Here is a 17,602-nt window from a genome sequence, read left to right as displayed (position 1 = left end):
ACATTTAGTCCATTTACATTTAAGGTAATTATCGATATGTATGTTCCTATTCCCATTTTCTTAATTGTTTTGGGTTCATTATTTTAGGTCTTTTCCTTCTGTTGTGTTTCTTGCCTAGAGAGTTTCCTTTAGCATTTGTTGTAAAGCTGGTTTGGTGGTGCTGAACTTTCAGCTTTTGCTTGTTTCTAAGGTTTTAATTAGCCTCTCCTGACAGAGGCATAATGTGAATCATATTTAATGTAAAACTAAGAATGTGTGAGTTTTTTTTAGTGTTTTATGACTTTGCTTCAAAGAATTACATCACTTTATAGTATGCCTCTTCTTCTTGTAACTGGAGAAACTGCCTATCAGCCTTTCATAACAGGTGATGTTTTTAAAAAATGTAACAATGCTTCCAAAGCTATATTATGAATATGACTGTAATACCATATAGTATAAAAAATTTTATAATGATTCATTTATTAGTGTATAAGCTAGGCTACAAAGAATCATTCATACTGCTGCTTCATCATCAATAAATTGCTACACCTGTTAATAATGAATTACTTTTTCATATTATCTTTTTATTTTTGATGTCTGGTGTTAGTAGGTATAGCACATACAGTGTTTTGTATCATTTAAGACAATATTGATGTAGGTACTTATGAACGGATGATGCATATTGTGAACAGAGAATGTAAACTTATGATATCAATAAATACACTGCAGTATTATAAATTTATTTTCTCTTCCTTGTGATTTTCTTAATGATATTTCTTTTATTGTAAGAATATAGTATATAATACATAAAGTGTACAAAATATGTGTTAATGGACTGTTTATGCTATTGATAAGGCTTCTGGTCAATAGTAAGTTTTAGTAATTAAGTTTTGGGGGAGTCAAAAGTTATATGTGTATTTTTCAACTCTGCAGGTGTCAGTGCCCCTAACCCATGCAGTGTTCAAGGGTCAGCTGTAGATATGTCTCCAAATGATCATAATAAATAGAAAAGAAGGAGTCTAAAGTTGTAGTAATACTTCAAGTCTGAAGAAAAGTACATAATCTGTTGAGGACATAGAAATGTTTATGGAGAAAGAGTATTTGGTTGGACCTCAAATAATAGCTAAGATTTAGACAAGAATTCAAGGCTGAGTTGAGGAAAGGAATACAGTAGAATTTTAGAGTGCACATTCAGGAGGTTTTGTGTAGGAAAAACTACACAAAAATTTTGTGTAGAAAATTTGTGGAGGACAGACAAAAAAGATAACAGCTAGCATTTGTTAAGTACATTCTGTGTCCAAGACACCTTGTAAAACACTTCATGTGAAATATCTCAACCTCTTTTTCAGCATCCTAATGATGTAGTTACTATTATTATTAATTTGTAAGTAAAGAAATAAACTAGTAAAAACAATAAAGTACTAAATCACTGAAGCAGATTCTGCCAGTGCCCCACCTATATCATCTTGGCCTACTTGGGGGTAGCCTACAGACAATTCCCGTAGTCACAGAAATTGTCCTTCATCTCTCTGTGTAAGGGTGCTCTTTGGCTGAAATGTGTTTGGCTTACTCTGGAGCAATGCTCAGTCAACTAGGGACAAGTGCTGGCACAATTCTAAAGCATGTTCCACACAATCTTCCAGAAGATCTCTAGTGAAATTAAGCTCCAGTTATCTTTAAGTATAACCCACCGATTAACACACCCTTTGTGACTTTCTCCTCTCCTCTATTTCATTTGCCTACTCCCTAATAGTTCTTCCTGTGTTTATCTTCCAACATGTCATTGTTTGACTTACATAATATAAAGCAGAAGACTAATATAAGCCACAGTACTGAAAAGTTACTCTCTCTCTCACACTTTTCAGACCTGAACCAATTCTCAGATCTAGAGGCTGTTGATTGAAAGGGAGATCAGGACCTCTTGAGAAAGACTCTGCAGTGCTACAGAAGGAATATGAAATACATGTTTTCCAAATCCTTTCCCCAAAGGGCTTTTGACATTTACTTGAGTAATTGGACACTGGGTAAAAAGGCATATACATATTTTAAGGTCTCTTGGACACATGATCTGAACTGACACTAATGCCAGGGGAATCAAAACACCATCGTGTCCTCCTTGTTAGAAGAGGGGTATGCAGTGGTCAGATAACACATAGATTCTTGAGCCATGTCTGTGTTTAAGTCAATTCATTGAGTCTACCAGACCAACGGTCCACACTGTGCTTAAGTTCCACAGTTCCTTAGTGTATGATTGAGATGGACATATTAGCTGCAGATAGAACTCTCAGATTGTTTCCGTGATACATAAGAGCCATGGGAAGGTAAAGTAAACCCTGCATGGGTTCTCATCAGAGCCCAGCCATGCTGGCATCCCTATTTCAGATTTCTAGCCTCCAGTAGGGTGAGAAATAAATTTCTGTTGCTTATAAGCTACCTAGTCTATAGCACCTGGTTATAGCAGTAGCCTGAAATGATGAAGACATCACACTATCCAGAACAGTCTGCAGACCCAAACCACATGTCCTATTTTTCACTCCTCATTTATGAGACGGTGTATCAGCTCTGCTCCACATCACCTAGATCCTTGTTACAGAGTATGATCCATAGACCTGAGGCATTGGTATCATCTGGTAGTTTGTTAGAAAGGCAGAATCTCAGCTCCCTTCTCCGCCCCACCCCTGGCTCCCTGTCCTAGACCAACTGAACCCGAACCCACATTTTAATAAGATCCCAGATGATATTTGTACACTACTGTTTAGGAAGCACTGACCTAATTTTTAAATTGAATAATGAGCAATATGTCAGTAATCAGCAGAAGCAGATACTTGCTGGGCATGGATTCAGTGGATATACAGGAGAATGCTTTCAGTAAATGTGTGAACGTGGGGCATGCTATCATAGGGCTTATGCTTACCAACTTCTAGTCTAACAAATTTCTATTCAGTTGCTGCTAGATTTTTGCTCTGTGGTAGCTAACTAAATGTTGAACAATTCTAAGGTTTTTATTGCCCAGATCTATAATAAGATGAAAAGGCTGTCTCCTTAAGAGTGTGTTAATGGTTTTAGAACTCCCTTGGATTTCATTATGAAATGATATTATGATGGCTTCATTTTTTTAATGCAAACATTACAGTCATGATCTCTGTTCTCTAATAATTCTTGAGTGGAAAGGATCATATCATATCTTTAGACTGGAGACTAAAACCACATTTCAACCTCAGGAGTATGTAGGCTAGTTCTATGAAAAAAAGTTTAACAACGCTCTGGAAATTAACTTACTGATGCTGTTGAACAGTTAGAAGTCTCAGTATTTTCTATATTCAACTTTTTTCCACCTTAAAATCATATTAATTACTATACCACCTTGAAATCATTTTGACATCTCTCTGAAACTCCAGAGACTAAAGAAAAATCCATATAACTGTTAGAGGAGTTATTCCCCATATTGACTATGATAGCCAGAACAAATACCATTGCATCTAACACTTTACCATCTAATATGCTTGTAGCTCACTACTGTGTCCCTGAAGAATTTGAACAACTTCATTTCTATTGAATATTGGTAGTTTTATTCTTCCTGTGGCAGATTTATCCAAAATATTCTAGAAAATAATTCACATGACTATTAAGAATTATTTCTGTATACTAAGAATTATTTCTGTATGTTTAGAAATAGTATCCAGGCACTGAATTAAGTGTATTCCATGGCATGATGACATTCAATAAGTAAGATGTGTGATAAGAAGCAATAGTCTGTAAATACGTAGGGCTAAGTACACTGTTTACAAATCAAACATGTCTAAACAGTTATGGAAAGTTTGTGTGCCCAATACTACCTTGTAAGCATCACTGAAAGACGGCATGGGGAATCAAAAAAATGGGAACCATTCTGAGTTCTATATCCACAAAAGGTAACATAAGTCTCTATAATGAGGTGGCATATTCATTGTTACACAATGCCAAAGGATGCTTATGATAAAATCCAGTAAACTGCAATACTCACTTCAGTGAGGTTACCTGCAACTTTTACTATAGACTCTTCAAAATATATTTATTTAAATATCTCCATTCAAGGTTCAAATAAAATCCCCATTTGGGCAAGTTTAAATCTTAAGTTCTGGGGCTTCCTTGGTGGCGCAGTGGTTGAGAGTCTGCCTGCTGATGCAGGGGACATGGGTTCGTGCCCTGGTCCGGGAAGATTCCATGTGCCGTGGAGCGGCTAGGCCCGTGAGCCATGGCCACTGAGCCTGCGCGTCCGGAGCCTGTGCTCCGCAACGGGAGAGGCCACAACAGTGAGAGGCGCATACCGCAAAAAAAAATAAATAAATAAAAATTCTTAAGTTCTGTCCCCATAAAGTATTTTACAATATATGATTTGTTTGAAACGTGTGGTTAATATTCATTTAAAAATTATGGTAGGTATATTAATAAGTAGCCAATAATTTATATCTAGCTACTGGTTAGTAATTTACTCACTCAAAATCCATTTCTATTATCTTTTTTAAACTTATAAAATGTAAACAACATTTTGTGTTTGCAATATTTGAAAAAAAATTAGACTTTTTTTCTTTAAAAAAATTCTTTAGTATGTGAAGTGTTCTTGCAAACCATAATGTAAGCAAAGAATTTAACTGTACTTTTTATATTATACAGACTACCAAAAAATACATAATGACATGACATGAGGAACAGTGTATGTTTAATTAAAACCATTAGCAAAAAAATAAAATAAAATAAATTGAAGGAAGGATTTGAATCTAGTTTAAAGTCTGTAACTTGAATATTCTAACAAGTTTTCAATAAAAATTTAACAAATTATTTCTTCCAAATTGTCTGAAATTATATTTAAAGAGAAGCATATGCATACATATAAACAGCTCTACAAATAATGCAATCTCTAGATTTTAAAGCATAAGCCAGTAGATTAATGTTGCCAAACCCATAAAAAATTGCATTTTTATTTGACCCATGTTTAAAAGATTTTAACTAAACATACAAAAAAATGTTGTTTTTAGTTGTGCAGGAGATAATCACTCACTTCTGATACTGGGTCTTAAGTAAAATGAATGCAAAAGTCTAATGTACTATTTTTACCTCTAGGAATTATATAATTCAGGCATGTAAAATGAAGCAATGTTGTAGTAAATATCAAAATAAATACACTAAAAACTCCCCCAAAAGAGCAATTTGTTAAAGGAGCTTCTGCTGTAAGTATCTGGCAGTGCCAGGAAATAGAAAGGAAAAAGCAGATAATTTTCCTCTTGAGGAGATATTTGACTTCATCATAAAGTCTGTACAACTTCTTTGTGCATTTTGTTTTCCAAATGCATTTTACTTTTCCTCTTGGCCAGCATTACTGATATCTTGTTAATAACGCCAATGATTTCACACTGAAATGTTGAAAGTAGAGGAAATGGTATGAAAAAGAGTAATGAGTTTTTTCTTTTAAGTAATTTATGAATTACAGCTATGTCCTAAAATATTAGTTAAAATGCATAAGAATTGTTTGTATTCCTTGCTCACAGTTAAGTCAGTAATCCCCTCTTAGAAATTTCTGAGGATTGGTTCTATTTCATGCCTCTAAAGGATGTCGGTCAGTCTTAAAGCCATTAAGTCGGTTCTTAAATGGTCCTTATTAGGAAATCAGTATTTCTGAAATATTCTACGTCTGTTTTAATGTAAACTTATGAGCATCAGAAAGTCTGACCAGCATCAGAAAACCTTCAGTGTGACAACCTTTAAAAGTATCTGAAAACTGTCATCATTCTTCTCCGAGTTATTCTCCTAGTTATTCCCATTCCAAATAAAAAGTAGCCAGTTTCTTCAGCAGTATTTTTTAATAGACTTTAGTTTTAGAGCAGTTTTAGGTTCGCTGCAATATTGAGCAGAATGTACAGAAATTTTCCATACACCCACTGCCTGCACATGCAGTCTCCCCCACTATTAACATCCCTCACCAGAGTCGTAAATTTGTTACAATTGATGGACCTACATTGACACATCATTATTGACTTGAGGATTCACTTTGTTATTGTTCATTCTATAGGTTGGGACAGATTTCTAACTACATAAATTCATAATTACAGCTCATATAGGTTGATTTCATGGCCCCCCAATTATTTTGTATCCACCTATTTTCTCTGATTCCCATGTCTGGCAACCACTGATCCTTTTATTATCTCAATAGTTTTGCCTTTTTCAAAATTTCATATACTTGGAATCAGATAGTACTTAGTCTTTTCAGATTGGCTTCTTTAACTTAGTAATATTCATTTGTTTTCTCTATGTCTTTCCATGGTTGGATAGCTCATTTGGTCTTAGTGCTGAATAATATTCCATTGCCTGGATGTACTAGTTTATTTATGCATTCACCTGCTGAAGAACATTGTGGTTGCTTCCAAGTTTTGGCAATTGTAACTAAAGCTTCTGTAAACATCTATGTGCAGCTTTGGTGTGAACCTAGTTTTCAACTCCTTTGGGTAAATACCAAGAAGCACAATTGCTAGATCATGTGGTAAGAATATGTTTAGTTTTATAAGAAACCATCAAAACTTCCAAAGTGACTATATCATTTTGCATTCCTAACACCAATAAATGAGAGTTCCTGTTTTTCTCCAGTAATTGATGTTTTCAGTGTTCTGGATTTTGGCTATTCAAATAGGTGTGTAGTGATAACTTATTTTGTTTTAATTTGCATTTCTTTAATCATATATGATGTGGAACATCTTTACATATGCTTATTTGCCATCTGTATATCTTTTTTGGTGAGGTGTCCGATTGGTCTTTGGCCCATTTTTTTAATCTGGTTGTTTGTTTTCTTATTGTTGTGTTTTAAGAGTTCTTTGTCTTCAGCTGTTTTTCATGTATAAAGGTTTCTAGCTTCTTTGCAACTGTCTGCTGTGTCATACTCAGTCCATTTTGTCAGTGTGATGATCAAGCATTAAAATATTTTCTGTTGACAATCTGACAATGGTATTGTCTGAAGCATATTTTCATTTATGTAACACTTTGGATTTATTGGAAAGCAATACAGGAAAAAACTGTCCTCAGGAAGCCTCCACTAAACATGGCAATAACTCTTTTTCTTTAAAGCCCATTACACTATTGATTTTTTTTCTCTGTTACCTTGTAGTCAAGTGAAAACCTGTCTTTTAAAAATACATTTATATTATTCTGGTTCAATTGTACTCTGTTTAAACCTAATAATAAAAGTATATAATCATTCCTATTAAATCTCATCTTAATTTTCAACATGCCTTGTGATTTTTTAGTGTAAATCTGTTGTAGTTATTATTGGTGATCTCAGCTTTTTATTTAATCACCCCATATTTGATAAATATGATTTTTTTGGTCTACCTTCCAGTTTTTGAAGAAGATGGACTGATTATTACTTTCGAATGTAGGCTTTCTTAGACAATACCTGCTTATAAAATTGTATATGCTCACATTTTACATGTTAGGTCATATAAACAGAAACTGGCAAAGAAAGTAGTAGGGGAAATGAGATTTATACTAAATGTATAAAACTTATGAAATATTTTAGTAGAAGTCTATACAACTTATGAAATATTTAGTAGAAGTAAAACAAGGTCGGTTTACCCATGTCATTTTCTAAATACTTACCAACCACGCACATGCAATTTTTTCCCCCATAGATTACAAAAATAATTATAGGAGGGAATCTAATTAGGTAACCTGCACAGTTTCATAAAAATGATCATGTCGGTGGTAAGCAGAATAATTTCTATCTGAAGTTCCCAATCTTACCTGAACTATGCATATCTCAAGTGTATGAGCAATTGGGCTTTTATTTGCATTTCTCTTCAAGATATAGCAGCCAAAGAAGAATCAGAAATGACATCTAAAAAGACATTTTCACGTGGATTTTCATATAAATATTCTTACACAAATGGTAGCTAGGTCTACAACTAACCAATTACAAAATGATAACAATGATAATTTCTGGGTAATGAAACAAATTGTGACTTTTATCACTTTTGTTATATCACATATTTTTAAAATCTTTTTTCTCCAGTAAAATTGGATTGTTTGTAAACTCTCAGTAGTTTGACTTAGATCTTATATTCTTATTCTTAAGAAGGAAAATCAGTTTCATTTTTCCCCAAATGGGTAGGAATTCAGTCTTAACTTTTAGATTAATTTACCTAGGATCTGCTATAAATAGAATGACTAGTAGCTATGCCCACTAATCATTTCCCAATGTTTTACAAAATTGTATTTCTTATACAAATGCTACTTTACTGATCCGTAGCTACATTTGGGATGTATGAAAACCAATCATCAGCTAACAGTACGTGCATAACACACAGAAAAGAAATCAAACTAGTTGCTTCCTTAGCTTGACCAACAGTGAGCATCTATAGACATTTAGACAGTAAGAAATATTCCACTGAATATGATAATATTGATATCATAAGTAGAAAGTTGTTGCACCACATTCCTTTTAGACATATTGCCATTTTCAAGCTATATAAATTTCTAATAATTTAATGGAAATGGAAAATAACAAATCTTCATTCCTAGGAGTTACAGTGCACCATTTTTCTTGGTTAAATTGCTGGGTGTATAAATCGAGATGAAATTATAATTTCTATAAATGAAAATAAAACTCAAGCTCCAAATAATATTCTATACACACAACACATAAATTCTAATAAAATCTGCTATTTAAAAAAACATTTTCTGAGGCAACAATGTACTGTGTTTGACATGAAAAATATCTGTATTTTGAGTCATGAACCAACTTCATGCTATTAGAAATAAAAATGTCCTCCAAACCAGTGGAAACTGGCATTCTTGTCTGAGCAGAAACAGCCTGGAAAAATTTTTTTCTCATTTTTTAATCATTTCAGTATATGCAAGATGACATTTGAAAGCATCTGGTTTTAATGATGTCCAGAGGACATTCCAGAATGGTGGGGTCTAGATGTGCAGATATGTAAAAAAAGCCCTTCTTGTTAATTTTAATAACTGGAATGCATAAAATAAATAAGTTTAGGCTAAAGAAAAATGGGAATCATTTTGGGGGAGGGATCTTTGAAAAGAGAATCATAAAATTAATTTAAATACCTGGATTATATACAGTCTGATGAGCAAATACTTGACTTGCTGATCTGAAATCAAAGTCACAGTTGATTTTTGTCCAAGATTCTTGACAGGCTGAAATAAATGGCATCAATTCAAAACATTCTGGCTCAGCTAAACTGAGAATCAGTCTCCAGAACAATAGCCTGTTAATACACTATCACGTGGGAGAAAAATTAAACTTGGCCTTACTTCCAATGACCTTAGAATTTCTATTTTTTAAGTCTTATAGTAAGCTCAACATGCCAACCTCTTTTTACTTCACATAAAATAAAATTGATAATTGGTATAATAATTACTATATAGGAATAGTGAAATTAATTTATAATTACTTTACACTAGATTATAAACCATAAGGAATTATATCTGATTTGGTTATGAATATCCACGTGGTTAGGTACGCTAGGATTTGTAAAGTTATTTCAGAATGTACAACTGGTAGAAAGATTTTACCCTAAAGCATATGGAATTCACTAGGGTTTTCACCTTCTAAAAGAGGTAAGGAAATCTAAGGTTTGATTTTATGGGTGTTAGATGAAGTCAGTGCACTCAAAGTTGCTTTGCTTTATGTGCCAACTACTTTTTTTTTAACATCTTTATTGGAGTATAATTGCTTTACAATGGTGCATTAGTTTCTGCTGTATAACAAAGTGAATCAGCTATATGTATACATATATCCCCATATTCCCTTCCTCTTGCATCTCACTCCCACCCTCCTTATCCCACCCCTCTAAGTGGTCACAAAGCACCGAGCAGATCTCCCTGTACTACGCAGCTGCTTCCCACTAGCTATCTATTTTACATTTGGTAGTGTATATATGTCCATGACACTCTCTCACTTCATCCCAGCTTACCCTTCCCCCTCCCCATGTCCTCAAGTCAATTCTTTACATCTGCATCTTTATTCCTGTCCTGTCCCTGGGTTCTTCACAACCTTTTTTTTTTTTTTTTTTTTAGATTCCATATATATGTGTTAACATACGGTATTTGTTTTTCTCTTTCTGACATACTTCACTCTGTATGACAGACTCTAGGTCCATTCACCTCACTACAAATAACTCAATTTCATTTCTTTTTATGGCTGAGTAATATTCCATTGTATACATGTGCCACATCTTTATCCATTCATCTGTCGATGGACACTTAGGTTGCTTCCATGTCCTGGCTATTGTAAATAGAGCTGTGATGAACATTGTGGTACATGACACTTTTTGAATTATGGTTTTCTCAGGATATATGACCAGTAACGGGAATGCTGAATCATATGGTAGTTCTACTTTTTAGTTTTTTAAGGAACCTCCATACTGTTCTCCATAGTGGCTGTATCAATGTACATTCCCACCAACAGTGCAAGAGGGTTCCCTTTTATCCACACTCTCTCTAGCATTTATTGTTTGCAGATTGTTTGGTGATGGCCATTCTGACTGGTGTGAAGTGATACCTCATTGTAGTTTTGATTTCCATTTCTCTAATGATTAGATATATTGAGCATTCTTTCATGTGTTTGTTGGCAATCTGTATATCTTCTTTGGAGAAATGTCCATTTAGGTCTTCTGCCCATTTTTGGATTGGGTTTTCTGTCTTTTTGATATTGAGCTGCATGAGCTGCTTATAAATTTTGGAGGTTAATCCTTTGTCTGTTGTTTCATTTGCAAATATTTTCTCCCATTCTGAAGGTTGTCTTTTCATCTTGTTTATGTTTTCCTTTACTGTGCAAAAGCTTTTAAGTTTCGTTACATCCCATTTGTTTATTTTTGTTTTTATTTCCATTTCTCTAGGAGGTTGGTCAAAAAGGATCTTCTTGTGATTTATATCATAGAGTGTTCTGCCTGTGATTTCCTCTAAGAGTTTTACACTGTCTGGCCTTATATTTAGGTCTTTAATCCATTTTGAGTTTCTTTTGTGTATGGTGTTAGGGAGTGTTCTAATTTCATTCTTTTACATGTAGCTGTTCAGTTTTCCCAGCACCACTATTGAAGAGGCTGTCTTTTCTCCATTGTATATTCTAGCCTCCTTTATCAAAGATAAGGGGGCCATATGTTCATGGGTTTACGTCTGGGCTTTCTATACTGTTCCATTGATTTATATTTCTGTTTTTGTGCCAGCACCATACTGTCTTGATTACTGGAGGTTTGTAGTATAATCTGAAGTCTGGGGCCCTAATTCATACAGCTCCGTTTCTCTTTCACAAGATTCTTTGGCTCTTCGGGGTCTTTTGTATTTCCATACAAACTGTGAAATATTTTGTACTAGTTCTGTGAAAAATGTCACTGGTGGTATGATAGGGATTTTATTGAATGTGTAGTTTGCATTGTGTAGTATAGTCATTTTCACAGTGTTGATTATTACAATTCAGGAACATGGGATATCTCACCATCTGTATCATGTTGAATTTCTTTCATTAGTGTCTTATACTTTTCTGCATACAGGTCTTTTGTCTCCTTAGGTAGGTTTATTCCTAGGTATTTTATTCTTTTTGTTGCAATGGTAAATGGAAGTGTTACCTTAATTTCTCTTTCAAATTTTTCCTCATTAGTATATAGGAATGCCAGAGATTTTTGTGCATTAATTTTGTATCCTGCTACTTTATCAAATTCATTGATTAGTACTAGTAGATTTCTGGTAGCACCTTTAGGATTCTCTATGTATAGTATCATGACATATGCAACAGTGACAGTTTTACCTCTTCTTTTCTGATTTGGATTCCTTTCATTTCTTTTTCTTCTCTGATTGCTGTGGCTAAAACTTCCACAACTATGTTGAATAATATTGGTGAGAATGGACAACATTGTCTTGTTCCTGACCTTAGTGGAAATTGTTTCAATTTTTCACCATTGAAAACAATGTTGGCTGTGGATTTGTCATATATGACCTTTATTATGTTGAGGTAGGTTCCCTCTATGCCTACTTTCTGGAGGTTTTTTTTTTTTATCATAAATGGGTGTTGAAATTTGTCAAAAACTTTTTCTGCATGTATTGAGATGATCATATGGTTTTTCCTACAGTTTGTTAATATCGTGTATCACATTGATTTATTTGCATATATTGAAGAATCCTTGCATTCCTGGGATAAACCCCACTTGATCATGGTGTATGATCCCTTTAATGGGCTGTTGGATTCTGCTTGCTAGTACTTTGTTGAGGATTTTTGCATCTACATTCATCAGTGATATTGGCCTGTAGTTTTATTTCTTTGTGACATCATTTTCTGGTTTTTGTATCAAGGTGATGATGCCCTCATAGAATAAGTTTGGGAGTGTTCGTCCCTCTGCTATATTTTGGAAGGGTTTGAGAAGGATAGGTGTTAGCTCCTTTCTAAATGTTTGATTCACCTGTGAATTCACCTGTGAAGCCATCTGGTCCTGTACTTTTGTTTGTTGGAAAATTTTTAATCACATTTTCAATTTCGTCACTTATGACTACTCTGTTTATATTTTCTATTTCTTCCTGGTTCAGTCTTGGAAGGTTGTGCTTTTTAAGAATTTCTCCATTCCTTCCAGGTTGTCCATTTTATTGGCATAGAGTTGCTTGTAGTAATCTCTCATGATCCTTTGTATTTCTGCAGTGTCAGTTGTTACTTCTCCTTTTTCATTTCTAATTCTATTGATCTGAGCCTTCTCCCTTTTTTTTCTTGATGAGTCTGGCTAATGGTTTATCAATATTTTTTATCTTCTCAAAAACCAGCTTTTAGTTTTATTGATCTTTGCTGTTTCTTTCTTCATTTCTTTTTCATTTATTTCTGATCTTATCTATGAGTTCTTTCCTTCTGCTAACCTTGGAGTTTTTAGTTCTTCTTTCTCAAATTGCTTTAGGTGTAAGTTTAGATTGTTTATTTGAGATGTTTCTTTTTTCTTGAGGTAGGATTGTATTGCTAAACACTTCCCTCTTAAAACTGCTTTTGTTGCATCCCATAAGTTTTGGGTCATTGTGTTTTCATTGTCATTTGTTTCTAGGTATTTTTTGATTTCCTCTTTGATTTCTTCAGTGATCACTTCGTTATTAAGTAGTGTATTGTTTAGCCTCCATGTGTTTGTATTTTTTACAGATTTTTTCCTGTAACTGATATCTAATCTCATAGCACTGTGGTTGGAAAAGATACTTGATACTATTTCAATTTTCTTAAATTTACCAAGGCTTGATTTGTGACCCAAGATATAATCTATCCTGGAGCACGTTCCATGAGCATCTGAGAAGAAAGTGTATTCTATTGTTTTTGGATGGAATGTCCTATAAATATCTATTAAGTCCATCTTGTTTAATGTGTCATTTAAAGCTTGTGTTTCCATAATTTTTTCATTTTGGATGTTTTTTTTTTCATTTATTTATTTTTATTTCTGTCTGTGTTGTGTCTTTGTTGTTGCATGGGAGCTTTCTCTAGTTGCAGCAAGTGGGGGCTGCTCTTCATTGGTCCGTTGGTGAAAATGGAGTGTTAAAGTCCCCTACTATGATTGTGTTACTGTCAATTTCCCCTTTAATGGTTTTTAGCATTTGCCTTATTTATTGAGGTGCTCCTATGTTGGGTGCACAAATATTTACAATGTTATATCTTCTTCTTGGATCGATCCCTTCATCATTATGTACTGTCCTTCTTTGTCTCTTGTAATAGTCTTTATTTTAAAGTCTATTTTGTCTGATATGAGAATTGCTACTACAGCTTTCTTTTGATTTCCATTTGCATTGAATACCTTTTTCCATCCCTTCACTTTCACTCTGTATGTGTCAGTAGGTCTGAATGGGTCTCTTGTAGACAGCATATATACAGGTCTTATTTTTTGTATCCATTCAGCCAGTATCTGTCTTTCGGTTGGAGCATTTATTCCATTTACATTTAAGGTAGCTGTCACTATGTCTGTGCTGATCACCATTTTCTTAAATGTTTTGGGTTTGTTATTGTAGGTCTTTTCCTTCTCTTTTGTTTCCTGCCTAGAGAATTTCCTTTAACATTTGTTGTATAGCTGGTTTGGTGGTGCTGAATTCTCATGGCATTTGCTTGTCTGTAAAGATTTTAATTTCTCCATCGAATCTGAATGAGGTCCTTGCTCGGTAGAGTAATCTTGTTTGTAGGTTTTTCCCTTTCATCACTTTAAATATGTCCTGCCACTCCCTTCTTGCTTGCAGAGTTTCTGCTAAAAGATCAGCTGTTAACTTTATGGGTATTCCCTTGTATTTTATTTGTTGCTTTTCCCTTGCTGCTTTTAATCTTTTTTCTTTGTATTTAATTTTTGACAGTTTGATTAATATGTGTCCTGGCATGTTTGTCCTTGGATTTATCCTGTATGGGACTCTCTGCACTTCCTGGACTTCAATGACTATTTCCTTATCCATATTAGGGAAGTTTTCAACTATAATCTCTTCAAATATTTTCTCAGTCCCTATCTTTTTCTCTTCTTCTTCTGGGACCCATATAATTAAAATGTTGGTGTGTTTAATGTTGTCCCAGAGGTCGCTGATACTGTCCTAGGTTCTTTTCATTGTTTTTTCTTTATTCTGCTCTGCAGTAGTCATCTCCACTATTTTATCTTCAAGGTCACTTATCCATTCTTCTGCCTTCGTTATTCTGCTATTGATTCCTTCTAAATAATTTTTAATTTCATTTATTGTGTTGTTCATCTCTGTTTGTTTGCTCTTTATTTCTTATAGGTGCTTGTTAAATGTTTCTTGTTTTTTCTCCATTCTATTTCCAAGATTTTGGATCATCTTTGCTATCATTATTCTTAATTCTTTTTCAGGTAGACTGCCTATTTCCTCTTCATTTGTTTGGTCTAGTGGGTTTTTACCTTGCTCCTTCATCTACTGTGTGATTCTCTGTCTTCCTATTTTGTTTAACTTACTGTGTTTGGGATCTCCTTTTTGCAGCCTGCAGATTTGTAGTCCCTATTATTTTTGGTTTCTGCCCCAGTAGGTAAGGTTTGTTCAGTGGGTTGTGTAGGCTTCTTGATGAAGGGGACTAGTGCCTGTGTTCTGGTGGATGAGGCTGGATCTTGTCTTTCTGGTGGGCAGGAACACTTCTGGTGGTGTGATTTGGGGTGTCTGTGAACTTATTATGATTTTAGGCAGCCTCTGTGCTAATGAGTGGAGTTGTGTTCCTGTCTTGCTAGTTTTGGGCATGGGGTGTCCAGCACTGTAGCTTGCTGGTCGTTGAGTGGAATTGGGTCTTAGCATTGAGATGGAGATCTCGGGGAGAGCTTTTGATGTTTGATATTACATGGAGCTGGGAAGTCTCTGGTGGACCAAAGCCCTGAACTTGGCTCTCTCATCTCAGAGGCACAAGCCTGACCCACAGCTGGAGGACCAGTACCCTGTCAACCACACTGCTGAGAAGAAAAAGGAGAAAAAGAAAGAAAGAAGAAAAAAATTTAAAAGTTATTAAAATAAAAAATGTTAAAAAATATTAAAAATTCTTAAAAATTTAAAAGTAATTAAAAAAAAAAGAAGAAAGCAACCAAACCAAAAAACAAATCCACCAAAGATAACAAGCACTATAAACTATACTAAAATAAAAAAGGACAGACAGAACCCAGGACAAATGTTTAAAGCAAACCTATACAGATAGTATCACACACAAAAAAATACACATACACACTCACAAAAAGATAAAAAGGAATATATATATATATATATATATATATATATATATATATTAAAAAGAAAGGAAGAGAGCAACCAAATCAATAAAAAAATCTACCAATGATAATAAATTCTAAATACTAAAGTAAGATGAACATACCAGAAACAAATTAGATGCAGGAAGCAAACCCCAAGTCTGCAATTGCTTCCAAAGTCCACCACCTAAATTTTGGGATGATTCGTTGTCTTTTCAGGTATTCCAGAGATGCAGGGTACATCAAGTTGATTGTGGAGATTTAATCCGTTGCTCCTGAGGCTTCTGGGAGAGATTTCCCTTTCTCTTCTTTTTTCGCACAGCTCCTGGGGCTCAGCTTTGGATGTGGACCCGCCTCTGCATGTAGGTCTCCTGAGGGCATCTGTTCCTTGCTCAGACAGGACAGGGTTAAAGGAGCAGCTGATTAAGGAGCTCTGGATCACTCAGGCCGGGGGGAGGGAGCGTACGCAATGTGGGGTGAGCCTGCGGTGGCAGAGACTGGCAGGACGTTGCACCAGCCTGATGTGTGCTGTGTGTTCTCCTGGGGATGTTGTCCCTGGATTTCGGGACCCTGGCAGTGGCAGACTGCACAGGCTCCCAGGAGGGGAGGTGTGGATAGTGACCTGTGCTTGCACAAAGTCTTCTTGGTGGCTGTAGCAGCAGCTTTAGCATCTCATGCCCGTCTTCGCAGTCCGCGCTGATAGCTGTGGCTCACGCCAGTCTCTGGAGCTCATTTCAATGGTGCTCTGAATCTGCTCTCCTCAAGCAGCCCAAAATAATGGTCCCTTGTCTCTTAGGCAGTTCTAGACTTTTTTCCTGTACTCCCTCCCAGCTACCTGTGTTGCACTAGCCCCCTTCAGGCTGTGTTCACACAGCTAACCCCCATCTTCTCCCTGGGATCTGACATCCGAAGCCCGAGCTTCAGCTCCCATCCCCCATCTGCCCCCCGTGGGTGAGCAGACAAGCCTCTCAGGCTGGTGAGTGCTGGTCAGCACCCATCCTCTGTGCTGGAATCTACCTGCTTTGCCCTCTGCACCCCTGTTGCTGTGCTCTCCTCCATGGCTCCAAAGCTTCCCCCAGCCACCCCCTATCTCTGCCAGTGAAGGGTCTTCCTAGTGTGTGGAAACTTTTCCTCCTTCACAGCTCTCTCCCAGAGGTGCAGGTCCCATCCCTATTCTTTTGCCTCTGTTTTTTCTTTTTTCTTTTGCCCTACCCAGGTACATGGGGTGTCTCTTGCCTTTGGGGAAGTCTGAGGTCTTCTGCCAGCATTCAGTAGGTGTTCTGTAGGAGTTGTTCCACGTGTAGATGTATTTCTGATGTATTTGTGGGGAGGAAGTTGATCTCCACATCTTACTCCTCCGTCATCTTGAAGGTCTTTCCCCAACTACTTCTTTATGTGCTTTAAAAATAGTAACTTCTCTCTTTTTGATAACAACTCTGTGGTACTTATCATTATTATTTCTACTTTATGATGAAGAAACTGAAGCAAGATCAGTTAGGTAACATGCTGAAGTTTATAGGGCAAATAATTTACAGAGCCACTGTTTTGCTCTTCATTTGGTGTTGACCAAGACTGGAATTGAAATCTATTCAGTTTTCAGAGAGACACTGAGAAAGTCTAGGGGATTTATGATACTAGCTGCTGTGGTCAACATCAAATTCTTAAGAGTCAAGGTAGTAACTAGCTCTAGGATTTATTCTAGAATTTTATGAGAAGCCTGATTACACTAGATTCAGAAAAGTTGCTACTTGAGTTATAGCAGCTCAGTATGCGAGGTGCAGTAGAGAAAGGAGTGAGACAGTCTCCACAATCACTTCAAATAATCCATAACTGAATGTGGAAACTGTAGGATGTTTCTGAGCTTGAGAAAATTCAGATACATTCTTCAACACCTGACTCTGTTATAGTTTTGTCAA

This window comes from Mesoplodon mirus (genome assembly GCF_964341445.2).
Source record: "Mesoplodon mirus genome assembly, chromosome: 2".
In the NCBI taxonomy this organism is placed as follows: Eukaryota; Metazoa; Chordata; class Mammalia; order Artiodactyla; family Ziphiidae; genus Mesoplodon; species Mesoplodon mirus.
Note: the sequence above shows the minus strand (reverse complement) of the source record.